The sequence below is a fragment of the Hemitrygon akajei genome, chromosome 31 (genome assembly GCF_048418815.1).
Source record: "Hemitrygon akajei chromosome 31, sHemAka1.3, whole genome shotgun sequence".
Taxonomy (NCBI): domain Eukaryota; kingdom Metazoa; phylum Chordata; class Chondrichthyes; order Myliobatiformes; family Dasyatidae; genus Hemitrygon; species Hemitrygon akajei.
Window position 1 is genome coordinate 23,178,541 of NC_133154.1, and position 14,522 is coordinate 23,193,062.

At 45.1% G+C, this 14,522-nt stretch overlaps 1 protein-coding gene across 5 annotated transcripts in view; it reads right to left on the reverse strand.

Moving 5' to 3' along the window:
- LOC140719299 (leucine-rich repeat-containing protein 4B-like) overlaps positions 1-14,522 on the reverse strand; it is a 234,785-nt gene that overhangs the window by 104,645 nt on the left and 115,618 nt on the right. For 2 of the 5 annotated variants that reach the window (XR_012096887.1, XM_073033829.1), the window contains exon 1: positions 8,099-9,262. The exons of 2 other annotated variants lie outside the window; for them this stretch is intronic. The gene's annotated coding sequence lies outside the window, so the exon portion shown is untranslated. Of the gene's footprint in view, positions 1-733; positions 819-8,098; positions 9,263-14,522 lie in introns of those variants that run through there. One more of the 5 variants, XR_012096889.1, reaches the window with a different exon arrangement.

The window sequence follows — 14,522 nt, forward strand, 5'->3', positions numbered from 1 at the left end:
ACTTATCGTTGACCACACAACCATCACATTGTGGTCGAATCTCAGTGAGTTCACTAGAACATAGAACAGTACAGCACGGAACAGGCCATTCAGCCCATGATGAGGCCAATTTATACTATATGTCCTCCTGCTGTGTATCATCCCTTTTCCTCCAACCATGTGTCTATCTAAAAGCTTCTGAAACTCCACCAAAATACCTACTTCCGCGACAGATAAATTAGCTTTATTTCTCACCTGCATATGAAACGCACTGTTTTGCGGAAAATCAAATCAGCAAGGATTGTGCCCGGCAAGTGGCGCCCAGCTTCTGCATACCCTCAACTCACTGACCCTAACTGTACACCTTTGGAACAGGGGAGGTAGCCAAGATGCCCAGGGACAACTCCTTACAAGCTGCAGGGGGAAAATCGAACCCAAATAGCTAAGGGTTAACTGCTATGCTACCATACAGTCTCCAACCCCTGGTAACCCATTCCTGTCACCTGCCATTCTCTGTGCAAGAAAATCACCACCCCCCTTCTAACTTAAAAGCATGTCTTCTGTCGTTTGACTGTTGCTCTTCCGATTAAGAAATCTATTGAGATATGTTACCTGTCATCCTCATCCAGAGACTCGTTTATATACAATCAAAATAATCGATTTTTAAAACAGATCCTGAAATGGCCTAGCAAGCTACTCAACTTACATTCAATTAGGGAGCAACTAACCACCAAGGAATATAGACAATAAATACCTGTTCATAATCACCATCCATGTAATATCCCCCCAGTGTAATCTCTAACTCTTGCTCAGAAATTTGAACTGGGCCTCGGTCCTTGAACTTCTGTCCGACTTGCCTCCTGACTGAATCCCGTCCGTGCTAGTTTGGGCGCCATGGTAACCTAGCGGTTCGCACGGCGCCATTACAGCTCGGGGTGTTCTGAGATTCAGTCTGGTAGGATTTTGTTGGTTGTCCCCGTGACCGCGTGAGATTTTTTTCCCCCCTCCCACAGTCCAGACGTACCGGTTAGTAGGTTAATTGGTCATTGTAAATTGTTCTGTCTTAATCAGGTGGGTTGCTAGGCGGTGTGGCTCTTTGGGGCAGAAGGGCCTGTTCCGCGACGTACCCAGTAAATAATTCGGGTACTGCTCTGACAACAGTCGTGTAATTTATCGTTCACAGCTTTACTCTTAATCCTGCACTATCCGTTTCGCTCTTTATTCATTTCACGAATGCTTCATGGAAGGTAGACCTTTATCGCGTCCTGCCCCAATTACACATCGATAGCAACTGTGTAATTTCAAAGGGTGTCATTGCTTCATTACCCCGTCCGAAAGCTCTAATCCACCTGATCTTTGCACGGGTGCACTGTGACGGAAACTGCTTCACGTCTGCATCTGAGCCACTGGGCTCACGCTTGTGGGCACACGTACTCAAATACACACACACACAAGCACTGAACACTACAACACAGCACAGGCCCTTCGGCCCACCATGTCGCGCCGACCTCACAGCTTTAAGATGAATCTAACCCTTCCCTCCCACATAGCTCTCCATTTTTATTCATCCATGCGCCTAAGAGTTTCTTTAAACGCCCCTAATGTATCTGCCTCTACCACCACCCCCGACAGGGCGTTTCACACACCCACCACTCTCTGTTAAAAAAACCCCCTCTAACATCTCCCTACAATCACCTAAAAACTACTTCTGCCCTGGGAAAAACAAGTCTTTGGCTGTATGTGTTCACTACTGCAGTCGCATTCTCTCATTCTGTTTTTGCACAAACACACACGCTCAACTATAAACATTCTCACTACATGCTTCATCACGCCCGCTCACACGTGTTGCGCAAAAATATTTACATTCTCACAGAGACGCACATTTCTCACGCTTAAACGCAGTTTTCTCATATGCCACACACTTACCTCATACAAATCATACACTTCAGTAACATGCCACCCACATACATTACATACACACAAGCGCTTAGACACATCATACACGTGAATATATTCAATCCTTTCATTAAATGGCCATCTCTTACGTTGACATAGAATATAGTATTGGGCAGGCCATTCAGCCCATGATGTTGGGTTGAAATAATTTAAGTGTCTCTAAATTTATCAAATTCATCATCCCAGGCACCGACTATGACCCCCCCCACCCCTTCTCACCATATTCTTGTGCCCACTTTAGTATCTCTTAATTACCTCTATTGTATCTGCTTCCCTTTCTGTGTAAACAAAAAATTTCCTCTTACATCTCTTTTGGATTTTTCCTCCTCTTACATTAGATAAATTCTCTCTAGTATTAGAGATTTAACTCATGGGGGAAAAATACTGGCCGTCTCTCTATCCATGTGGACACCCACCACTCAGGATATGCTTGCTTCTCATTACTACCTTCAGGGAGAAGGTTCAGGAGCCTGAAGATTTCTCAACGTTTTAGGAACAGCTTCTTCCCCTCTGCCATCAGATTTCTGAATGGCCATTGAATCTACGAACACTACCTCACACCTTTGTGCTCTTTTGCACTTTTTTGTGTTACATTTCTTATTAGAACTTATAGTAATTTTTATGTATTGCACTGTACTGCTGCAGAGTCGGAGTCCAGGCAGCAGAGTGTAGCGATGAGCCGATGGCCGACCTATTTAACCGCAGGGCCAGACTCAAGATGGCCCTGCGGTTCTTGTGTGGTCTGTTTTGTGCTTTTTCGTGTTATCATTCTGGAGAACGTTGTCTCATTTTTTAACTGCATTGTATTTGTGGTTTATAAATGACAATAAACTGAATCCTGAGATTGGAAAAGTCTGATATGGGCCAAATCAAGGCGGCAGGGCCCGGGCCCCGAGAGTCTATCAAAGCAGTAGGGCCCAAGCCCGAGAGCGAGGGATGAGCCGCTGTTTGGCTTGTTTAAACGCCAAGAAGGATCGAAAAGGTCAGGGTATTGAGGCCAGAAGTGAGGGACGGGCCAGCGTTCAGCTCACTGCTTAGCGAGGTTTACTTGTCTCTGCGCTGAGCTGATGCTGACGCCTACAATTAACAGGCTCGTGCACCGGCTGGAGCAGGCTTTGTGGCTGTGAACTCACTTTAGTGAACTTTAGTTCTGAATGTTATTTGTTTGCACGATTTGCCTTCCTTTTGCACACTGGGTAATTTGACGGATTACGGATTACCTTCTGTTCTTGCTGAAATTGTAAACAATTTGATGCAGGAACTCAGACAAAAGAAAGCCTGTAGATGCTGGAAATCCTAAGCAACACATAAAATGCTGGAGGAACTCAGCAGGCTAGGTAGCATCTAGAGAAATGAGTAAACGGTCGATGTTTCAGGCCGAGACGTCGACTGTTTACTCTTTTCCTGGCTTGCTGAGTTCCTCCAGCATGTGTGTGTGTATTGATTTAAGAACCCAGTGGGTCAAGCTGCATCTGGGATGGTGGGGGGCGGGTAGGGGAAGAAGAGAAACTGATGAACTTTGGGGCAACAGTTCCTCTTCTTCAGGCCATGAGTAGAATTAAAGCTTAGCTTCATTTGCCATGTGTACACACAAACATACCATTTGCATCAATGACCACAGTCCAAGGATGTGCTGTTGCCACACTTCTGGCAGCAACAGAGCATGGCCACAACTTGCTGACACCAACCCATATGCCTTTGGAATGTGGGAGGAAATCAGAGCACCCGGAGGAGATCCAAATGGTCATGAGGAGAACGCACAAACTCCTTTCTGATAGCCCTGGGAATTGAAGCTCGATTTTCCAATCAGTGGTGCTATAAAGCATTATGGTGACAGCTATCCTCATGTGCTACACTGTAAGGACCATAGGAGATAGGATTAAGTGCAGATCATGGTGCCTCTTGATTTCCCCTGCTCTTCAATGAAAGCATGGCTGACCCTCCACTCCAAAACATTATCTTGCCTAATACTTGTTCTCCAAGTCCAAACCTCTGTAGATTTTAAATCCATGAACACACTCAACACACACAACCCTCAGGGGCAGAGTGTTCAGGGGAACCCACAGGGGAACTTCTTTTCTTCATCTTCATGGCAAACAACCAGACCCTCATCCAGACACTGATTCCAGGCTGTCCCCGAAGAGAAGAGAGCCTCTCCAGTTTCACCTCATCAATTCCTCTCAGAATCTTACCAATGGAATCACTAATGGTTATAGGACCACAAATCTGTCACTGCTTTGCACCATCATCTATGCCAGAACACCATATAGTAATCCTATCATTCTCCCTACCTATCTTCTGAAAATTCTCTCTTAAGTGTCTATATAATTCACTTTTGAAGGCATTCCTTGACCCTTTATCCACTGGCAGTAAGTTTCAGATCAACTATTCTGAGCAAAAACTCTTTCTCCTCATATCCCTGTAATTATGGTCCAAGGTTTGAAGTCTGTTTCCTGGTCCTTTATCAATTTCCATTTATTTATCATGGTCTAAACCAGTTGGGATTTATTGTTTTGAAATCTAAGAATTGATTTTATTGAGATGTACAAGATAAAACTACAGACCCAACTGAGAAATCAATCCAAGAAAGGCAAACGTTTCTTTCATTCTGGGACAATCAAGATCATTTGTTGATTTACTCCGATTAGTTGAACAAAGTATATAGGATAATACAGGCCCTTCAGCCCATGATATTGTGCCAATCTAGATAAACTTACTCCACAATCAATCCAGCCCTTCCCACATACGCAACCCATAACCATCCATATGTTTCATTAGGAGTTTGAGGAGATTTGGTGTGTCACCTTTAAAAACACAAACTTCTACAAATATACCACGGAGGGTATTCTGACTGGCTGCATCACCATCTGGTATGGGGGGGGTGGGGGGAATGTGGTGGGCTACTTCACGTGATTGAAGTTGCATTGAACTTGTAAAATTAGTCAGCTCCAATATTGGTCCAAAACATCTTCAAGGAGCGGTGCCTCAGGAAGGCAGCGTCCATCATTAAGGACCCCACCACCCAGGGCATGCCCTCTTCACACTGTAACCATCATGACAAGGGTACACAAGCCTGAAAGCACACACTTAACGATTCAGGAACAGCTTCTTCCCCTCTGCCATCTGGATTTCTAAATGAACGTTGAACCCATGAACACTACCTCACCAATTTTTAAAATTTTTTTTATTTTGCACTATTTTAACTTAATTAATAGACGTATATACTCAAAGTAACTCAAGTTTTTTCCTCTTTATATTTATCATGTATTTTATTGTACTGCTGCCATAAGGTTAACAAATTTCACAGCATATGCTGGTGATATTGGTGACTACTAGACAGGTATATGGAGGAATTTAAGGTGGGGGGTTATATGGGAGGCAGGGTTTGAGGGTCGGCACAACATTGTGGGCCAAAGAGCCTGTAATGTGCTGTACTGTTCTATGTTCTATATTAAACCTGATTCTGATTTTTCTTACATCCATATATCTATCCAAAAGTCTTCTAAATTTCCCTAAGGTATCTGCCTCTACCCCCATCTCTAGCAGTATGTTCCAGGCACCCACTAATCTGTGTGAAACAAAAACAACTTTGCACCCCCCCCCTCCCATTATACTTTCCTCCAGTTGCCGTAAATATTATGGCCTCTTATATTAGGCATTTCCATCCTGGGGAAAAAAATCTCTGGCTGTCCACACTATCTATGCCTCTTCTCATAGATCATGGATATTGTGCCAATCTATATAAACCCACTCTACAATCACTCTAACCTTGCCTCCTACACAGCCCGCAATTCTACATTTTTCTTACATCCATACGCCTATCTAAGAGTCTATTAAATGTCCCTAATGTGTCAGTCTCTAACATTACCCCGGCAGAGTGTTCTACGCACCCACATTCTCTGTGTGAAGAACTTACCTCTGACATCCCTCTATACTTTCCTTTAATCTGCTTTTAAAAAAGATCCAAAAAAAAACTGGAAAAAAGATGAATGTAATAGGATAAAGGATTCCAGTTATAATTGGGTTCCATAATGTCCTGTCAACTTTGGTGGAATGTTTTCTTGAAGGAACACCAGAATTATTGTCTCCTCTCTCTTAACCCCAACTCCTCCACTTTGGGTCATCATCTCCTTGATGCTCCTCCTTCCCACAGCCAATCAGAACATGAACAGAATCGAGGCAATCTGGGATTTTTTGGCTGCCAATTGGCTACTGCCTTCTAATTATCATCTACAATATGCTGAGAGCTAATGTTAAAAAGCAAACCAACTGTTTATTCAGATGCTTCAATTACATTGTTCCAGGGTTGCTGGAGGTCAAGGGCAGAGCACTGATTTCCTCAAGAGCACATACAAAATGCTGGAGGAACTCAGCAGATCAGGAACCATCTGTAGAGTGAAATAAACAGTCGCTGTTTCACGCTGAGACCCTTCATTAGGACTAGAAAAGAAGGGGCAGAAGCTGGAATAGGAAAGTGGGGAGAGAGGGTGGAGTATGAACTGGCAGGTGATAGGCAAGACCAGGTGACAGAGAATGCGGGTGGGAGAGAGTGGATGAAGTAAGAGCTGGGATGTAATAAGTGGAAAGAGCTGAAGGAGGAATCTGTTAGAAGCATGGAAGGAAAGGGGGGAACCAGAGGAAGGTGATGGGCAGGTGAGAAGGGGTTAGAGAGGAGCCATAATTATAAATGCAAAAGAGAGAAAAGGAGAGCTTCTCATTTCATCCTCCCTCCCCCACCCACTTTCCCGATCACCTTCAGTTGTCAGCTATGCTTGTACTCCTTCCCTCTCCCCAGCTTCTTATTCTGGCTTCTTCCCCTTCCTTTCCAGTCCTGATGAAGGGTCTCAGCCTGAAATATTGACTGCTTATTCCACTGCACAGATGCTGCCTGACCTGCTGAGTTCCTCCAGCAATTTGTGCATGTGCTAGAGATTTCCAGCATCTGCAGAATCTCTTGTGGTTATTAATTGCCTCAGGAAGCTAGAGCACTCCTGGAGATTTGGCAGCCACTAGGCCCAATCCATCCAAGTTCAGCTGAGACTCAAATCAGAAATGCAAGAAAATGGTAGCTTTAACACAGTCAGAGAGCTCAAGGTCCTCAACAAGAGCGTTAAGCAGCAAAAGAAAACCTACAACAAGCCATGGAGAAAACCAGAGATTGTAACAATCATATTAATGGAGTAGAGAGATGGAGGTCAAACAGATTTTGGCGAGGGAATTTGAGAGCTTCAGTCCTACCAGTGGTGGGGTAATGGAGGTAAGGAGAATGTAAAAGGCCAAATGACATCCACCCACCCTCCCTCCCTCTGCATCCTGCTGTTGTTCACTCTCAGATGTTGCTCCCACAGGCTCTGATTCACTTTGTCCTCTACCTATTAACCCAATGTCCTGCCTACTTTCCACACCCTTCCTTTGTCTGCTTCAGCTACTCTTTTGTCTCTCTCATTCCATTTCCTGCTGTTCATTTTTACTTCTGCCGTCTGGCCTCTCTCATGACTCTCTGCCCTTTCTCCTTCCTCTCATCTCTTTCTCCCACTCTGTCTTCTGAGTTCTTTATTTCATCACACCCTTAATCAATGCTCTCATTATTCTCCTCCGCCAGCTCTTCTACAATCTCTGATGAAGGGCCTGGGCTCAAAATATTGTTTATTCCACTCCAAAGATGCTGCCTGATCTGCTGTGTGTGTGTGCGTGTGTGTATGTATCTCGATTTCTAGCATCTGCAGAATCTCTTGTGCTTTGATGATATCTGCCTTCATTTCGTTATACACCTTTATCGTCTCTAGTGACCAGGAGGGCCTCCATCTCCCGCTGGAAAGAAGCCTACCACCCCCTTGCTCGTTTCCCTACCAGTCCAACAATAAACCTGTCTACCAGAGGAGGCCATTCGGCCCAACGCTCCAAGTCTTTCAGAAATCCAATTCAGTTCAGTCCATTTGCTCATGCTGGGAAAGTGCTTCCCTTCCAATTCCTTTTGTAAGTTACTGTTTAATCTTCCATCAGGGCAATGATTTTTTAATTTAATTTTATACCCTACACACAGTCTCTATTTTTTTCTCTTGCTCACTTGATACTCCGTAACCCTCTCTCCATCGCCAACCACTGCCAACCCCCTCCATCCCCCCCCTCACCCAATAGCCCGGTCACCATGGTTACCACTCACCCACTCTGCGCTGTTCCTGGTCTCCCATGAAAAGCCTCTTATGTATTCCGTCTCCTTCCATCTCCCTACGGCAACAAAGATCCCTTCTCTGCCCGATTACAGAGTAGATGGCAGCTCGGCGTTGGATCGGCGGCGGAAGGCACTCGGCGCCCGAGCATTCCCTTCTCACCACCCCCTTTCCACACACCCCACTGTCACCAGCAGTTGAAGACAAGTCAGGAAGGGGGGGAATGGAAAATAAATCAATCTACCAGGCCTCGCGTCTTCCTGCACGCAGGCAGTCCAGTGCCCATTTCTCTTTGCCTGCTTGAAGAGTAGGAGGAGAAGGAGAGGGTCTCACTTGTTCTCTCCAGATGACAATTCGAACAATTGCAGCATTTTCCGCCTCTTCGATGGCTTCTCCCTCTCTCCGGTCCTCCCTCCCCTCCCCTGCAGATTCAAACCCCTGCAGTGGGACCCCTATTCAACGTGGCTTGCTCTCCCAGCCTTTTGTTAATGGAATAATCTCTCCTTTGTCGAGTTATTAAGGTTTCCAGTCACACAGCAGTGCGGGTATTTCTCATCTGCAAGCTTCTCTCTGTCTTCCTTCCTTTTAATAGATATATTTTCTGCTCCTCTCACTCTCCCCCCTCACCTCGCTCACCGGCTCTCCCTAAGTCAATGAACCGGGACTGCAGCAGGACCATCCGTTTCACCCCCCCGTGCCCCCCACCCCCTTCTTTTAACCTTCAGTGGAAACTGTGCTCCGGAAGAACGGGTAGAAAATCTCCTTTCCTCCTTTAACGCGAAGTGACAGCCCCGCAACCTTCGCGGAGTCTCGTGTACCACCAATCCATTCAATCGTGAAAGCTGAACAGAAAAGGGGAGGGGGGGGGTGGTTTAATCTTCTAAATTCCGATTTGCAACCAATCTCTCAAGAACCACAATATGAAATGCGGCCTCTCCGAGTGAGTGAGACCGGGGCAGTGTATTCCTGCTTCGAAGCATTGAATTGCCGTTCCCTTCCTTCTCTTTCTCTCTCATATCAGTACGTAAAATCCAATTATCTAATTACAGACCATCATCTAAGCGGCGATTGGCCAATTGGATTAGCAGGGTCCCGGAGATGCGACGGTGCACGGGCTGCGAGACAAGAATCCACATCGCCACCTTCTCGTTTCCCCTCCTACCTTTTTAATGGAAAGCAATAAATAATTTAAAAAAAGCCAGCACCGCCCCAAACCCCTCCTCCACCTTCTTTGCCTTGCGATGCCAGCCTTTTCCAGCACCCGGCACTGCATAGAGCGAGCTTGGCGCTTTAGTGATCCCGAGCACAACCGTGGCTGTGCCTGTGAGCCAGATTCTTAACCCTGCCAGTGCCGAAAGAATTGCCTCCGTGCAAAGGGAAAGTCACCGAAGGACAGACAGGATGCCATCTCGTTTTTTTAAAAAAAAAATTTACCACGAGTATTGCTAAGTTAGTGATTAAAAGCAGCATTTATTAATGGATACCGAGGTTTTAAATCACCGTGTGGTTTTATCCTGACGAGGAATGCAACTCAGTCCTACACCGAGTGGCCACATCTTTTTTTTTAGGTACCAGCTGTACCTAATAAATTGGCCACTCAGTACGTTCGTGGTCTTCTGCTGCTGTAGCCCATCCACTTCAAGGTTCTGTATGTTGTGCATTCAGAGATGCTCCTCTGCACATCACAGTTATTTGATTTACTGTCACCTTCCTGTCAGCTCGAACCAGTCTGGCCATTCTCCTCTGACCTCTCTCGTTAACAAGGTGCTTCCGCCCACTGAAATGCTACAGACTGGACGTTTTTACTTGTTTTACACACCATTCTTTCTGGACTCTAGAGAGTATTATGTGTGAGGATCCCAGGAGATCAACAGTTTCTGAGATCCTCAAACCGTCCCACCTGACACTAACATGGTCAAAGTCACTTAGATCATATTTCTTCCACATTCTGATGCTTGGTTTGAACAACAACTGAATCTCTTGATTATGCCTGCGTGCTTTTGTGTGTTGAGTTGTTGCCACAGGACTGACTGGTTATACATTTGCTTTTACAAGCAGGTGTACGAGCAGATATGGGCAGAGAAATGGCAAATGGAGTTTAACCCGGCCAAAAGAGAGGTCGAGTGTACAGTGCCGATGAGCAGAGGGATCTTGGGGTCCAAGTTCATACTCTCTGAAAGTAGCTACGCAGGTTGATAGGATGGTTAAAAAGGCGGATGGCATGCTTGCCTTTATTAGTCAACGCAATGAGTGTTCAAAAGTCAGGAAGTTATGTTGAAGCTTTATAAAACTCCAGTTAGACAGCATCTATTGTGCAAACACAAGGAAATCTGCAGATGCTGGAAATTCAAACAACACACACAAAAAAGTCCTGACGAAGGGTCTCGGCCCGAAACGTCGACAGTGCTTCTCCCTATAGATGCTGCCTGGCCTGCTGCGTTCCACTAGCATTTTGTGTCTAAAGTATTGTATACAGTTCTGGTCACCCCATATCAAGGAGGGAGTAAAGAGTGCACCTCAGCTAAAAACTCGTATCAAGTTAGTAAGACACGACTTGCCCCACATAAAGCCATGCTGACATTCCCTAACTAAGCCATGGTTTTCCAAATGCTCATAAATCCTATCCCAAAGAATTCTCGCTAGTAACTTCCCTACCACTGATATGAGACTCACTGATCTATAGTTTCCAGGATTATCCCTGATTCCCTTCTTGAATAATGGAAAAACATAAGCTACTTGCCAATCCTCTGGGACCTCGTCTACAGCTAGGGAGGACACAAAGACATTGGTCGAGTCCCCAGCAACCTCTTCACTTGACTCTCTCAATAACCTGGTGTATATCCTATCAAGCCCTGCGGACATCCCCCTTAATGCTCTTTAAAAGACCCAATACTCCCTTTTCCATTACTTCAAAATGCCCTTCAAAAAGAGTACCAAGAGCTCCATTACTTCAAAAAGAGTATTAGTACTCTCGGTATTGTTCTTCCTACTCTTCATGTCTTTCTCCTTGGTAAGTACTGATGTAAATTACTCATTAAGGACCTCACCCACATCTTCCGCATTTAAGCAAATGTTCCCCTCTTTATCCCGAGTGGTCCCAGTTTATATAGGGAATTTGAAGTTTTCCATGACAACAACCCTATTGTTTCTACACTTTTCCTTAATCTGTCTGTGCATCTGTTCGTCAGTGTCCTGGGGGCTATTGCGGGGGTTTGTAGTACAACCCATCAGAGTCACTGCACTCTTCCTATTTTAGAGTTCTACCCCTATAGATTTTGTGGACAAGCCCTCCATTATGACCGCTCTGAGTACAGCTGTGATATTGTCCCTGATTTAGTTCCCATCACCCTGACGAACTGGTTAAAATCCACTTAAGTAGCACAAGAAAATCGCCTGGCCAGGATACTGTTTCTCCTTCAGTTAAGCTGCAGCTCGTCCCTCTTGTACAGTTGATCCCTGCCCCAGGAGAGGTTCCAATGATCCAAGAACCTGAAACCCTGCCCGGTTCCTCAGCCACTCATTCATCTGTACGATCATGCTGTTTTTGCCCTGAGAACCATGACACTGGGAGTCATCCAGAGATTACTACCTTGGAGGTCCCACTCTTCAGCCTCTTTTCTAGCTCCCCATACTCTCTTTGCAGGACCTCTTCTCCCTTTTCTACTAATGCCATTGGTGCCAATGTGCACCAGGGCTGCTGCCTGCTCACCTTTCCTCCCTGAGAACTTTCCGCAGCCACTCCAAGACCTGTTGGAGCGTCGTACCTGGGAGGCAGCACACCATCCTGGTGCGTTTTTTTTGCAGCCACTAGATCTCCTGTCCGTTCCCCCTAACTATTGAGTCTCCGATCACTGTTGCTCTGCCTGATTTTACCCTTCTCTGCTGAGCCTCAGAGCTGGTGACACTGTCGATGGCCTGGATGTTACTGCCACCGTGCCCCCACCACCGTCCCCCTGCAGCATTATCCTCTGACCTGTCTCATTAACAAGGCTTTTCCACACACCAAACTGCCGCTCGCTGGATGTTTCATTTTGCTTTTCACACCACTCTGTGTAAAATCTAGAGACTGTTGTGCATGAGAACCTCTGCAGATCAGTGGTTTCTGAGATACTTAAACTACCCCATTGGCACTGGCAATCATTCCATGGTCAAACTCACTTAAATCACATTTTTTCCCCCCATTTTGATGTTTGGGCTGAACATGTCTACAATACATGCTTGCATGATTTTATATATTGTGCTGTTGCCACATGATTGGCTGGTTAGATATTTGTATTAATGAGCAGTTGTACAGGTGTACCTAATAAAGTGGCCACTGAGTGTGATTTGGTGAGTCACAGAGGAGGCACGGGCAAGGAAGTGTCTGCGTCCTTTAAGAAGTGTAGTAGGATGCATTTGCTTGTTTCAGAGATGGCAGTCCTTGTTCTCCCTCAGGGCGCAATTACTGCCCCAGAGGATCTCATTACTCGCTCTGAGGGTCCCATTATTGGCTCTTTGCCTTGGGGCAGTTAATGGCCATAATATCTCAGCAAGCCATTATTGTAATCTCTCGGGTTGAGTGGCTATTGAGGGAATATTGAAGTAAGACCAGACCAAAGCTCGTAGACAGTCAATCAAAGCAGAACACTTATAAGCTTATCTTATTTTCCCCTAACAACACATCTTCTTGGTGTAGATACTGCAACAGGTAAACTTTGCTGTGTAAATCTTAAAGACGAACAGAATTCTTCCACTCAGAGTTGACAACTGATAAAATGGGACTGAGGGGGAAACAGGAATAACGGAATGGGAATCTGGAGAAACACATGAAGGAACTGGAGGAACACTGTGGGTCGGGCAGCATTTATGGAGGGGAATGGACAGTTGACCCCTCTAACCCTTCTCCCCATTCCTTACAAAAACTTGAGAACATACACTACTATACTGAAGGACAGCTTCTATCCTATTGCTTTCACACTCTTGACTGGACCTCTTGTATGATAAAGGTGAATGCTTTATCTCACAATCTACCTCACCATTTAGAACAGAGTTGAGGAAAAACTTTTTCACCCAGAGAGTTGTGGATCTATGGAATGCTCTGCCTCAGAAGGCAGTGAAGGCCAATTCTCTGGATGCTTTCAAGAAAGAGTTAGATAGAGCTCTTAAAGATAGCGGAGTCAAGGGATATGGAGAGAAGGCAGGAATGGGGTACTGATTGTGGATGATCAGCCATGATCACAGTGAATGGTGGTGCTGGCTCGAAGGGCCGGACAGCCTAGTCCTGCACCTATTGTCTATTATCATGACTCTTGTACTTTATTTCTCTACCTGCATTGCATTTCCTTTGTAACCATATTCTGAATTCTGTATTTTTCATTCCTTTGGGGTGCATGGAATGATCTTAAAACAAGAGATTCTGCAGGTGTTGGAAACCCAGAGCAACGCACACTAAATTTTGAGGGACTCAGAAGGTCAGGTAGCATCTATGGAGGGGGATAAAGAGCCAATGCTTCGGGCCGAGACCCTTCATCAGGAATGATCTGCCTGTTATCTAAAGCCTTTCACTTTCAAGCACCGATTCTTCAATGTGTGATGATGTTGATTTTGTGCCCAGTCCCCACAGCAATTAATTACCCTTCAGCCATCAGGCTTCCGAATTCACCTCACCACTGAACTGATTTCACAACCTACAGACTCACTTTCGAGGACTCTGCAGTGCACGACCTCAGGATTATTTATTTATTTATTTGGTTATTTTGCCTTCTCTTGCACGTTGGTTATTTGTCAGCCTTTGCCTGTGGTTTTTCATCGCTTTCTTTGTCCTACTGTGAATGCCTGCAAGAAAATGATTCTCAGGGTGACATATACATACTTTGATGATGAATTTATTTTGACCTTTGAAGTTGGATGTTAAAGGTGGTTTCTAAACCTGTGATCTTGAACACTGTGTTAAACAGGGAAGGGTTGCCGAGTATGGTGAAAATGTGCCTTTTACTTTAAGCGGATTGGTTTGATATTGGAGCCACACTGGCCTCATCGACTGTACCTCATTAGTATGTTATGAGAGTCTTATCAAATCCCTCAGAAGCCTCTCAGAGTCACTGGCACACAATGAGCTGCATTCAGGATACAGTGACACAATAGAATGTTAAAAATAACACACTAAACTCTGACTGCTCTGTAGATCTACTGCTTTTCTATTCATTTATGGGATATGTGCATTGATGAGGAGACCAGTGTCTACTAGCCAGTTGTTGTTCAGATCAAACATCAGAATGGGGAAGAAATATCTGTGATTTTGACCATGGAACCAACATTGGTGCCAGACAGGGTGGTTTGAATATCTCAGAAATTGATGACCCCCTGAGATTTTCATGCACAACAGTCTCTAGAGTTTACAGAGAATGGTGCGAGAAACAAAGAAAAAGAACGTCCACT